This window comes from Mastacembelus armatus, chromosome 5 (assembly GCF_900324485.2).
Source record: "Mastacembelus armatus chromosome 5, fMasArm1.2, whole genome shotgun sequence".
NCBI classification, from domain to species: domain Eukaryota; kingdom Metazoa; phylum Chordata; class Actinopteri; order Synbranchiformes; family Mastacembelidae; genus Mastacembelus; species Mastacembelus armatus.
Window position 1 is genome coordinate 22094141 of NC_046637.1, and position 14255 is coordinate 22108395.

Sequence of the window (14255 nt, forward strand, 5' to 3'; positions counted from 1 at the left end):
ATGTGCATGGGTAGAGAACAGATGAGATACAAGTTTTAAGAAAAAAAAAACCTGCAGACAAAATACTTTTGTCAGTATGTGTCTTATCCAAACCTACTGTAGCCTAAAAGGACCTGTACTGCACAGAAATTAAGGCTCAAATACCAAAGAACGTAAACAAGCTGCTGTTTTTGCTTTGTTTGACTGCAGTACTGTTATAAAAAGCTACGCCATGTCTTCATAAAGACTATGATTAGATTAACACTGGAGCCCTGAATATTCTTAAACTTCATGTTTCAGATTGCGTATCTAAACATGAAAAGCCTTCTTGCATCTTTTTTCTTCGGCGACTGCCTAATGGAAGGTGAGAGCCAGCATATGGAGACACGCCTTAGCCCTCACTGAATATTGAGACTCTCCTCCTTTCCAGACGTTATTAGTGGATCCTCTTCATTCAGGACCCACAGTGGGAAATTTAAAACGCGTCACCCCAGCTTGTGGAAAAGAAACTGAGGATTGGTATGTTTGCGCTCCGTGCTTAAGACTTGAGTGCACATCTACAATTAGTGAGACTATTCATTAATAAATGTTGGATTAGTGATCCGTTCTGAGAAGAGTTTTTTAATCAAATTGTAAGTCGCTACATAATAGGCACCAGCCCTGTTTTCGCAATTTTCACAGAGATTGTGATTTTTCTGTGTGAATCTGATTGAGCCAATGCAATACTCTATTCACGTTTGATTCTGCCACTTCTTTAAACACAAGAGAATATAAAGATGATTGTGAGCCCTAGGGAGTCTGTTGAACATCTTCACACCAAGAAAAAAAACAAGTCCCATTTAAATAAAGAGTCTGTATAGGCAGAAATGTTTCAGATGTCTGAGAAAAGTGCCATGAAAGCAGGCCTGATCTAGTATTTCCAGAAAGCACCAGAGCCACTGCTTGCTTGCTGAAACTAGATCAGTGTGTTTTGATGTGCATATGAGATTAAAGCCATCAGGCTACTAAATGTTGCCCGTGTGTTGTGTGCCCTCAGTGACATTGAGACTACTTAAATAATTATCATCATGCACTGTAAATCCCCATCCCTGCACTAAATCCAACATAATCCGCGGTTTTGTGGAAATGTGAACTATTCCCATGGGTATGTTCTTTTTTTTTTTTAAACCACAAGGTATTTCTGTTCAGCAAGCTGGCTTCATAATCAAAAGTATCGTTGCGCTTGCAGACTTGACTGCATATTACCTATATGCTCTTCCCTGTTATCGGGAAGGCAGTCTTGCAGAAAATAAAATATGGTTCTTACCAGCAGCTTTTTACCGGAGGTGAGGACGCACGGCGCACTCTAAATGAAACGAAAGTATCGGCATCATTTGAGAAGAACTTCGGAGGAAAAGAAAACCCGAACTCTTACTGCTGGCGCCTCGTTTTCTCAGCGCATGTAAGGTTTTTGCAAATGTCCACGCTCAAACCGTAGCCTAGAATCTCAGCCACGTAAAACACCTCCGCTATGCGTAATTGGTTAAGTCGAGCGTGACATAGTAAATGCGGTCGAGGAGTAGACACAGCAGGCACACCTGCAGGCAGATAACCTACAGATGCACCTGCATGCAGCACTGAGTTAACAAAATTAGACTTGTTTTAATGCTTTGTACGAAACCACTCAGGATGATGCAGATGCCTTCCCTTAAAACAGGCTCTCATCTTATAATGTATCTGAACTTTTTGCATGTTGATTGTTGTTAAGAATAATACAATATATGTATTTGCCCAATTTAAACATATTTAAAATCCATGTAAGGTATTGGTTAAGATGAATATTTGATATCCAGGATGTTTTTAGTAGGTGTTTTCCATATGTCACTATTTGCGTGCAATATGAGCCAGTCATGTCATCTTTACTCAACTCAGATTTATTTTCCTTCAAGTAATATTTTGTGGGAAGAGATATAGTTATTTACAATTTTACTGAATCACCCCCCACTCCCCCCCATCCCATCCTCAAAACATCAGAGGTATTCCTTGAAAGTCCCACAGCCCTACCTGAGCAGTGTGTGCTGAAGGAAAGGAGCTCACTCAGAATAAGTGCCTGCCTGCCTGCTCAGCAGACTCACTCCTCTGTCTTAAATCCATCCATACTTTGCAGCCAGGGATTCCCGTCCGAAATTCCAGTACTTAGATAAGTGGAACAAAGGGGCTACGATACTGTTCTTTTCCTCAACACTCCCTCCTCTGGACCCCCTCTGCTGTTGAAGTCCTTGGCAGCACAAACATTTACCAAAAACAAAAAACCAGGGGTCTGTGTTACACACTGGCCAGGATTTTGAGGAATGGGAGGCTAAACATGTCAAGGCTGTATCAGCCACATAAGGTGAAGATCTCTTTTGCTCTCCTTCCTTCAGTCTGTGTGCCTTCTCCTTCAGTAGAACTCCTCTGTTGTGATGACAGGGAGCTAATTTACCCCCCTCACTTGCCGTCTCCTTCTCACGCGTGCAGCGGAAGGCTCCAGTGGAAAGACTGCTCTGTCTGCTCTTGGCTGCATCCCCCCATTGAGAAGCTGTGCTGATAGTGTGAGCCTCAGTGCTCTCTCCAACGCACTAAGTAGAGAGTCTGTGTCAGAGAGGCAGAGCGAGAGTGTGAGTGAGTGTGTGTGTTTGTGTGTGTACAATGTAGCCCAGCTGGAAAGCGAGAGAGAGAGAGAGAGAGAGAGCTGAGTGAGAGTCAGATCACATGTCTTAAAGCAAGACTGCCCACTTCTGCATCAAGACTTCATCAGCAAATGAAGCATGCTTTATTAACCTACCCCTCTTTACATCCCAACCTCCCATCTGCATGCGAGACATGCGAGTGCAGTCTTCAGCACACTTTGTCTGAGCGCATGCACGTGTTTGAGGTGGGAGAGGGTGTGGAGGGTGAATGACTAAATGTGCCTCTTTTAGTCATCACCCAGTATTTGAGGGGAAAGAGTGAAATATGCTCCAAGCACAGGATTTTAATAGAAGACAGAGTGCCTAATCAGAGCTCTGCAATCACCATATTATCCATTATGAGCTTGGTGTGCTCCTCCTACCTGTTTTTGTAGTGATGAGTGAGGGTTTTTCTGGCCAACCTGTTTTGGATGTTTCCCACCAATGAAACTAACTTGCATCTGCAGCAGAACCATGAACGTGCCTGTGAGCATCCAACTGTCATTCTCTTACAAACTGGCTCTGAAGGAAAGACATCCACTGACTTTTGTATGCGCATGTGTTAATGTGGATGTATAAGATGTATGAGTGTGTTTTCAGGTGCAGGCAGGTGAAAGCAACCGGTGTTGTTTGCATGGAGTATGTTTCCCCCCTACCACATTTGCTTCCACACGGAGGAGCTCCAATTTAACTCGTTATAATGTTAACAAGAAATTTACAGTATATGCCAGTCCCACGCACCTGCAACGGTTGACTCACTCGCAGTCTGACATTTTGCAGAAAATGAACCCTATGCTTCTCACAACAATACACAGATGAGGAGCTAAATAAACTGGCAGACAGCATGGATAGTGTTGGTACTGTGGGGGAGTAATAGAGAGATGAAATTGATGAAGAATATTTGGGTAAACTTTGTCCATGAGTTGTTTTCTTTGTATACTGTGAGTTTGTGTTAATACAGAACATCTATGTGTTTTTAAAAGAGAAAGTCGGAAATGTGATCCTCTTCTACCTGGTAAACTGTTGCTATAGAGTTATTTAGCATATAAACATTTTTGAGAAGCTTAACAACCCTCTCACCTGCTGGTCACTGTGCCATGCCACAGGGCATCCTGGACCATCTCTGCTGCTGCTATCACCTCTGTTTGTTCTTAACACATCATAGTGTGATTTGACAGCCAGACGCACACAGCCCCACAGAGTTAACAATGTGGAGGGGGGAGACGGGTTGAAAGTAGAAAAACACAATCAAGCAAAATGGTGGAGGAGATATGTGTGTTTCTGTGTGTATGTGTGTGTGTGTATGTGAGGGGTTGTTCCCTCTGTAGTATAGTAGGATGTATGAGTTTCTGAGTGCATCATGTAGTATTACTCCTGGATTTGTCAGACTGCATCTGTTGTATTCATAATATAACCCAATGGCATCTGTATTAATGAATAGTAAAGCTGCAAACTAGGATCTCTGTTGGGTAAAGCACAACATGTTGAGTGACCAGTTTCACATTAAGCAGGAACTGTGGAGCAATTACTGCACGGATTAGTGCTTCTACATTGTTAAACTGTATTTGAACCAAATAGCTTGAAGCCAATTAATAGGCTTATTTATAATTGTGGATACTTGTTGATATTTGCTTTTGTAAGAAGCATTAATAACATGCATGCTTCAATTTCATTTTGTCCTCAGCGTTTAATGTCTTTATGATTTGTCCCATTGGACTGAGATGAAGGCATGAAATGAAACAGTCCCACAAACAAGGCTCCGAGGAGAACTTATGATTGACGGCATCTGAATTACTACATTTTCCTTTCAGCAACGTGCAGTACTAACACAAGTCAACCATTTGTATCTTAATTTTTTTCCCTGTTGTTGATTTGTTGCAGTTGCTATTTTTCATTCTGCGTCAGTCTGAGCTGTGTTGGGAGAATGGACTGCGACAACAGAATTTCACAGTAATTCTGGATTGTTGTCGTGGTCCTGCTCTTCCCTGTCTCCCTTCTCAGGGGCTTCCATCATTTCCAAACAGCTGTCGCCGCACCCCGTGCCAAGACCTAACCACAACCAACCAATCACTGGCCAACTCTGTGTTTGGATCTGGGCAGCCCTGTTAAACAGCAGCGTTTGCCAGTATTGCACTCTCGCTCTCCTTTTTTTTTCTCACTCTGTCGTTTTCTTTCTTTCTGTTTCTCCCTGTGGCTAATAAAATCCTTCCTTCCAGTGCAGCCAGCAAGCTTCAATATGCACCTGCTAGCAATACCAAAATACTAATTTAAGCCATACCCCCCCCCCAACAAGTTTCTGCTCCTTTAAAAAAGTGAGTTCTTTTTCATGATTTCTGCATCATACTTTTCAGCATTTCTCACTCTAGCAAACCAAGCATTTCTTCATCTTATGAGGGGAGTTGTTTTGTTAGTAAACCAGCTCTCCTCAGACACTTGCTCCATAAAATATTCTAAGAGAGAGAAAGGTAGAGTGACACAGACAGGCAGAGACAGAAGGAGAGAAAGAAAATATCAAGAAACAAAGGTTATGGTAGGCTGAGAAAATTCATTTGGAAGTATGCAGTGGCAACTCAGTGGTGCTCAGTGGCGGATGGTGAAGGGAAGAAGATGATTAATGAAATGAAGTCTGATCTATGGTAATAATTTATTTCACATTTTTCAAAGCCTCCCTTTCCGGCTTTTGCTCACAGGTGTTCATTACTGTGGGAAACCTGGCTTTGAGCACACTGTCCATCTGAAACAGTGAAATTTTAAGGTAAAGATAAGATTAGTGTAGCCTATATACAGTTCTCCACACATAAACCTCTGATTTACCCTCAGCTTTTCTCTTCTGTCAGCAGAGACTGAGAGTAAATGCTAACATGCCAGAATGAACTCTAAAAGGAAGTGATACACATTTCCACAAAAGCAAATTGTTATTTCATGGCCATAAACATAAATGATTTTTGCTGTCACATCCCTAATTACTTTCTCATTTTCATCAAGAGGCAAATTCAAGTCATTTAGTCACAGACACAATTCACTCTTCTATAATTGGACTATTTTTCATTCTCTGGTGTTTGTGTTCAATAGCAAAGGTGTATGCAGCATGACATTGTACCACTGTATAAAGGCTTGGGAGATGTGTGTGCCTTTGCATTAAGTTGTGGTTTGTATACTCCTAGCCCTAGCCCTTAACTGTTCCAGTCATCTGAACATACAGCTGCCCCTCATCATTTCATTAGTGCAGGGTGAGCATACACCTTCTAGGGATCATTCTTGAGTGGTGGTGCTTGCTATAGCACTCTTAGTTTGTTTGACCAGACTGACTGACTTCACACTCCTAAATGTGAGGTTGAAACTTTACTCTTTTTAGTCCAAATATTATGCCTGTTCAGTCTGTTTCCATCTCTGGGACCAGCTGTTATAACTGTCCCTATATTTTCTTTAACAAACTGCTAGACTTGGACTGTATGTTCGGCAGTTATTAGCTATTTCCACTTTGGTCAGGAGGTTCTCTAATTCACACTGTAGTGCACTGGATGTGACCTTTTGTCATAAAACGTTTTGGGTCTCTCGACATCAGACACGGTCGCATGTCTCTGTAGTGCATTTGATATAAAGCCCAACTTTACAGGCACCACCCAGTTCTCCATTCCTGGCTCTGACAGTTTTGTACCAGCTGCTGGTATTTGGTCATCTTTACCTTGATACTTGGACCTCCTATATCTGGTCCTCCCATGGAAAATTCAGCACAAACATGAATTTCTGTTTTGAGACATCTGACCATGTCAGGAAACCTGAGTTACTGATGGCTGATGGTGAAGAAGATGTTGGTTTTCTCAACGTTAGTGTGCTAATCTGGCCCTAGATTTGGAGGCTGAAGAATATTATGCACAGTCTGAATCTTGATCTTGAACCAGTGGCTTGATTTCTGTTTGCCTGATATCAAACCATGAGAGCTTGTACTCTAGTGGACTCTCACACCCAGTCCATATTTCATAGTGCTTCGTGCTTACCGTCCTGGTGGTGCATGTGTCATCACTGACTGCTTGAACATCCTCCATGACTGAGTAGTATCTCTGCCATCCTCCATGACTGAGTAGTATTTGCATACTACTACAGTATGTGGCTAAATATTGATAGTCATATTTCATTTTTTCTTCAAAAATTTTCACATGAAAATGTATTTGTTTGGTTTATTGGTTTTTTATATATTTATTTTACATTTTAACATCTCTATTGCTGCAGTATCAGATTTTGGCCATGTTGGTGTATAATGGTTGGACATCACCTGTTGTATTATGGTAATGACACACATCACCACAATGACTTCATGATTGTCCATTCATCCCTGTAACCACTGCAGCAGTTAGTGTGGGATTTAACTCAACAATGAACAATCTTGTCTTAACCTGTAATCACAAATATTCAAACTTGGTGTTATTTCAAAGTCTTTAACCTGACTCAGTCCACTTTCAGGCAGGATATTACACCTCCATATGTGCCTGCCTCAACTCCTACCTTCTTCTCAAAGAGGCTGAATTTGATTAGGGGCCAGTTTCATGGTAATATCCTGGTTTCTACATCTACAGCAGTTTGCCTTCTTGGTTATAAGATTTTTAAATAAGAAATACACCAAACCTAAAACCACAGATTTTTAAATGTGATACAAACATGTTGTAGCACAGGGTTTATAATGCAATTTGTTGTATTTTTACTGGGACAAATTTTTTGAGCACTAGAATTCTCATGGACATTTTTTTTTTACATTGCTTTCACTTCTTCTGACCTGCCTAATATGCTGCATGAAAGACATAAAGCCTGGCCTGGTCTAAATCAAGAAACTCAGGCCTGGAGTCAGACTGACTACATCTTAGTGTTAGGAACTCCATGAAGTACTAGAAATCAATTCAGTGCTTATTTGATGTAAAAAAAAAAAAAAACAGAATGTGTGACCTCTTTAAGAACTTTTCAAAGCATGTTGGCCTGTTTAATGAACATTTTGTTGCCTCTTACAATCTTTTTGACTGTAGCACTACAGTAGTTCCCTAAAGTAAATGTGACCATGTGACCAATGTAAAAAGCTTTGGGTATATGTCATTCCAATTCACTCACGTAAAATTCAGCAAACACAACTGTTCTATTCTTTTTACATCTAATTATTACATTACTGGGATCAGAACAAAACTGAAGTCTATACTATATAATACTATATACTCTTATATACTATATACTATATTGGTGAGAAACAGTACTGCGGGAAAGAAATACAAGTAAATCATCTGCATACAAAGAAATCAAGTTTTTTGTTTGTTTGAAGAAAAGTATTTTTCTAGACTTAATTTGTTTGTTGAAGTGCTATGCAAATCATTGTTTTTATTGTTATTAAATTTGTTCTCACTTTGTTAATGTGTACATTTGAGATAATATATTACATATGGCATATTTGCACTCATATTCATGGAACTAGCTTTAAATGGTTTTTTATATGTTGCAAGAAAAAGTATGTTATTAAAGCATCCTTGTGCTGGTACCTCTCTACCAAAACTCCAGGGGAATATTTCTCACCACATATTCAATCATATACTGTAGGTAGCAGTGAAAATAAGTTGTGGTGGTTCTGTGTTTGAAGTAGGTCAGAAATTCTGTGCTGGTAATGCGCTGGGACTCATAAGGTCTCAGCAGGGGATGTTTTCTTTCCCATGCCAGTTCAGGATGGAGGAGTAATTGAGCACTAGACGACTCTACTCCTGGAGACGATGGCAGCCATGGAAATGTCCCCTCACAGACCAATAAAAATGTCCTCACCTTCTTGCTGTAATTGGACCAGGGACAGTGGGGTTGGGTTCTGGCCCAAGGAGAGCACCTGTGGAAATGCTTTGCTCAATACACTGCTATTAAACTGATGAGACAAGGGACTTGCTATGTGAAAAAAAGTGTGATAAAAAGAGTGATGCTGATGAGAACAAGGAAAAAAACTGCAGCCACTGCTTTCATTTTTCAAATTGGCAAGGCAGCTGGTATGCAGTTGCTCAAGGCTTCCCAAAATGACAGCTGTCAATGCTCCTTAAGATGACATAACTGATATCCGAAATGAATCTAGGAGTCAGGGTGACAAACAGTAATATATTTGACTGCTTCATAATACTGACTGGGAGTATGTCGTGACTAGAGGCCACTTGTGAGGTGGGGGATCACAACAACCTGTAACCAAGACACAACATGATTTTATAAAAGAGGCAGGACTAGACTTGACAGTGCATAAGCACAAAACAAGACATTTTCTAGTCTTAATAGGTTTTAGTTTCTGCCCCGGATTCCTTATGTAATCATGACCAACACCTCATTCTCATTTTTTTAAATAAATGTGTCCAGGGAAGAGTAAATAGCTGGCTTTTTAGCTTGTAAATGCTTCACTGTTTCTACCAGCTGCTATCTACCACTTGGTTAGTTTATATTCCATTTGGTGCTAGACAGCATTTTCAAAAACTGACTGAAAGGTGGTGTAGAAAAGAAGATTTTCACAGTCACTGAAATGTTTTTTCAACTGTATTTTACTGTTGTCTGGACACAGTGTTGCAGAAGAACAGGTTTGATCCTAGGCTGACCTGTACAAAAGGGAATGATCCCATTCATCAAAACTCACTGTTCAGATCATCTTAAAAACACACAGATCACAGACAAGAGATAGATTCAATTCCCCACACACAGGGCAGAAGATTGAGATGAAAGTGAGAGAGAGGGAAACAAGAGATAGTGGACAGAGAGAAGCTGGCGGCAGATAGAGTGAAACAGGGAAGGCATTCACACTCATGCCCCATTCAAACATTCATCTGGCTTCTCTCTTCTCCTGCATTCATGCTGCACAGGCAATTCCAGGGCGATAAGCCAGCTGTGTGCTTCTCAAGGTAAGAGTGTGAATAGAGCAGCACAATCTTTGGTTGATGCAGAGGAGGGACAGAGTCTACACGCTGACCTTCCTTTTGCCAGCTTTGCTTCAGTGGGGGAGGAGTGTTTCATAAAGGGATTATTCCGCTTAGTCACCTTTGACTTCTCTGGCTACCTTCCATAACAGCTCAAGCTGCCTGTCCATCACTCAAAGAGAAGCAGAAAGAGAGGAAGATAAGAGAGAAGATGGTTTCAACCCCTGGATGGGGATTAAACCCTCTGTTGCTTTGCTGGGGAGGAAAATGGGGATCAGACTAGTGAGTTGTCAGCCACCACAGCCACCACAGCCACCACAGTACTGGCACAATAAGTCAGCAGGTCAGGAAAACATGGAGGAACTGAAGTGACCTTTTTCTCAGCCACGAGACAAGGGTGTTCAACGTTTTCCGTCTGCTGACAATTATGATCTGTCAAAAAATGGCAGTGAAGCCCTGAGGAAAAATTCAGGCACTGAATGCCAATGCAGTTCACCAGAGTTCAATAGGAACTTGCAATTATTCATTGACAGTACCAGGGATGAGTCAGCCTTTCTTGAAAACAGCATGTACACATCTGTTAGACTGACTCACCAAATCTGGATAATCACTGGAATATGATTGCACTGTAATGCAGGAGCTGAGTGCAGCCTTGAACAGCATGCAATGGCAGAAACATGTTTCTTACCCCATTAATCAGAACAGGAAATGAAAAACATCAATGAAAACATCTATAGTATAGCATAGATGAAACATCACAAGGGTATGTGCTGAATGGCTTAATCGAAGCATGCTTGTTGTGCTGAATGCTTTGAACTCTCAGAGCCGTACCTGACCATGATAGGGAGATGATGTTTTGGATGACAATGAGCCAGTAAGCTGTAACAATTCACTCCAGCAAAACTAAATCTCCTACAGGTCTCCAAGGAGAACTCTGTGAGGGAGGCATCCACTTCCACCTTCCTTTCAGCAATCATCCACCAGGCACACAGGAATGAAAGAAGCAGGATTGAGAGGGCAAGAAAGCAAAGGAGACTGAGACATACAGAGGGAGAGCTGAGACGTAGGGGAGTGAGAGGGAAGCAGGCAAAAATGAATACATGAAGTAGCGTAAGTGGGAAGCAAGTTGGTGAGAGTACAGGGGATTTTCTCCTCTCCACTCTCTCCTTTTCCCCTTCTGGCGATGTAGTGGTTATTTACTGCGGCCTCTCTTCTCCCGGTGGAATGGGAGGGAAATGGGCTCTTAACTGGGTTTCCATACATCACGTACTGACACTGATGCTTGTAGTTTAGGAATGCCTACACCTGATGTTTCTTTTTAAAATCAATTATTTACAGAGTATCTAAAGAGTCTTGCAATTCATCACAGCTAATTGCAGTGCATCACCCTTGACATCAATCATGCCAACACCATTTTTTTTCTCTTTCAACTTTGTTTTAAATGGTGGAGGAAAGGCTGGGGATGTTTATGTCGGTCAGTGTGAACTGTGAAATAGTAGAAAGTGCATTCAGAAATTTAAGTTTCCTCAGCCAGTTATTAAAACCTCATTTGATAATCACAGGACAGCCATTGGTTTCACTGTGTTTATTGTGCTTTAGCAATACAATTTTGCCATGTCACCGCTCAATTTAGTTTTCACCCAGTACGGAAATATGTCTAATATTGTGAAAAAGGAAAACAATTTTCAATGGTTAAGGTTTCCTGAGAGCATTCTATTGTGTTCAGAGCGAGAGGTGTGATGTTCTATCAGTGCTGCAAAATAGATTTTTTGCTCTTAAATTTGACTGCTGGACTGTTTGTGCAGTTTGTGCTTTTTCATCACAAACATTGAGGGACATGGGAACAAATGCAGCTTCACTTAGCAGTTAGACGTAGCTGTAGCTAGCAAGCAGCAGACGAAACTACTGCATGTGGACTATGTGTTTGAGTACTCAAATGTTAGGAAGCCTTAAGAGTTGAATGATTTTCAGTTGGCATGGGCACATTTTGCCTCAGTCTATGCTGTCTACAGTATGTTTGCATGTGTTTACACCCATTCGCTTCTTTTCATTGAATCTGTATGCAATCACACCTCATGTACTTTACTTTTTGCCCGAATGCATCTGTAGATAAAAGGTTGTGGGATGCATGGATGCCAGGTACACAAAGTGTTCGACATCAGAAAAATAGTACATGTTAATTTCTTTGAGGTACAAGCCCAAGAACACACATATTTGAACTTAAACTCTGTTTGTTGGTATTGAAAGTCCTATCCACGTTTCAGTCAGGCCACTAGACTCAGCATGCTCATACCTCTTTTCTTGTGGCCTAAGTATTGGATAATACAAATAAATAAGCCCCAAGAAAAAGCCCTTTGAATCTGGATAGAAACTTTTAAGTTGTCATCCAGTGTGTAAATATGTTTAATTTTCTTCTCATTGTGCTGTTGCCCCAGCAAGCGCTTTTAAGGTGTGCTTGCTTTTACATGGAGCTAATTTCATTAGGCAATCCAATAAATACATTAACCTTTCCAAATCAAAACATGTTATCTCCTCCTAGCTGTTCCTGCTAAAATTATTGGTTTAAACAAAAACATAATTATCTTTTTACACTTACACTGGGTTGTCTTATGTTTATTCAGACAATATACCTGTTACTACCCTCACTCTCTTGAATGAAACTAATAGTAATGCTCATATAAAATCTTCTGTTTACCTTCTCATTATTAAAGATCAAGGATGCCTTCTATTTTAAAAGCACATCCAGTACATCCAGTACAAGGAATAGTTTCCTTATAGCACACATTGCTTTAAATTGATAAATATTGCATCCAGCATAATTTCCTCTGCCTTATTATTTCATTCAACATGGACGCTGTTGATTTCAGTATCTCCGGGGAAGATAAAGACAGCGTTGACAGGAAAGCAGGAAGTGGGGCTAATATGTAAACGGCTGTAAGAAGAGAGAAATTCAAGTAAGAGCAAGGTGACTGATGGCAGGATGATCACGGGGAACAAGTTGAAGACAGCAGCAAGAGATGAGGAAGCATGAGGGGAGGAGAGAGAGGACTGATTGACAATTTGCATCCTCTTCAGAGGGTATCAGGGGACATGATTGAATCCAGTCAGGCTGAACCCATTAGGGGAGCGCTGCTGTTGGAGGCCGAGCAGAAAGCCATTCACTGGCACCAGGTCCCTGCTCTTTACCGGTCTCCATTTATATTCATGCTGGGGCTGACTTATTGAGGAAGAAGAGTGAGAGAGAGAGAGAGGGAGAGGGAGAGAGAGAGAGAGGGAGAGAGAGAGAGAGGGAGAGGGAGAGAGAGAGAGAGAGAGAGAGAGAGAGAGAGGCAGGGGAAATGAAGCAGGCCTCGTCCAGTTATCCATTTGCTATTTCTGAGCTGAAAGTTCTTACTTGCTGCCAAGATCGCTCACTTAACCTGGGCAAGAGTGATCCCATTTGCATGTGATTTTCATGGGTCAATATATCAATAACTTGGATTCAAAATGTAGCCATGTAGTGTCCCAAGCCGCTTAAAAACATTAGGAACTACTATTTAAAAGCTACAGAGAAAATGGAAAGGACATTTGCATTTTAAGCTGCTTAATACGTCTCTTCCAATTAGCCTGAATTGACATTGTTGGCTTAACTAAAACTTATCTGGTGCATTTTCCCAGGAGACAGCCATTTGACACATATTGGTTGAGCACAGGCAATCATTTTGCAGAAGGTTTTTCTTTGTACTTCTTAGTAGATCCCTGAGCGTGATGAGAGCAACGGAGATATAACACACTCAAGGGTGTGATAAGCTGCAGTGGCCGAGGGCTGGGAATGTTTCCTGACAACCGTCCCACCTCTCATGTCTCCATTCGCCTCAGTCAGACAGCTGATCCAGAGCAGCCCGAGAGTTTGACTGGGTGACAAAGAAGGTGGAGTATTATGAAGAGTCTTCCGTGTGTTGCTATTTATCTCACAAACACAGCACATACGCCCAAAGGTACAATCTTGCAGCAGCCATGGTTTGAACCAACCAGCTGTCAAGGCAGAGATGATCGAAGCTCGCTGAGTTTGTAGGGAAGATCCTTTGTTTTTGAATTCTTCGATTGGTCCTTATTTTGTATTCAGCAACTGTGTGTAACTTAGAAGTAAAGGGTACAAAGGGACACTGTGATATTTGAAAACATTCATATTTTAGTTTGAACCTCACTCAGTAGGACACCAAATTGGCTCTTACGCTGTTTTCATATAAGCCGTCATGGCGCCACTAATCCTATTTTTCTACATTTGCTCCTTGCTCTGATATAATTATGAAAACAAATTTGATAAGCCCATTCAGAGCATTTTAAGAATCCAGCAGTAGCTAAAATAATACTTAAAATCATAAATATACAGACTCCTTGAAGCAGAGTTAGTTTGATGGACCCTTATGCTCTTGGGACTAAGTAGTAGAGTGTTTATCGAAACATGGTCACTTTTCCATTTACTGCAGATGTAGCAGTACATCTGTTCCTAATGTTTGTTTTTACCCTTCTTCATCTCTCCCTCTATTTCTCCATCTGTCTTTCAACCACCCCCTCCTATTGTCATTGAGGTTTAAAATAATCACGGAGGGATCATGTTTGAGTTATGAATATTCCAATTAGCAGAAGGTGGAGAGAAAAGGTCTTGAAAGTGGTACTCAAGTGACTGGTGCAAAAACATTAC

At 41.1% G+C, this 14255-nt stretch overlaps 1 protein-coding gene across 1 annotated transcript in view; it reads right to left on the reverse strand.

Annotated features, from left to right (window-relative positions):
* The window catches only part of tafa1b (TAFA chemokine like family member 1b), a 91382-nt gene extending 89278 nt beyond the window's left edge, over positions 1–2104 (reverse strand). Inside the window, exon 1 of the mRNA XM_026307466.1 lies at positions 2023–2104. The gene's annotated coding sequence lies outside the window, so the exon portion shown is untranslated. The remainder of the gene's footprint in view (positions 1–2022) is intronic.
* Positions 2105–14255: the final 12151 nt, after the last annotated feature.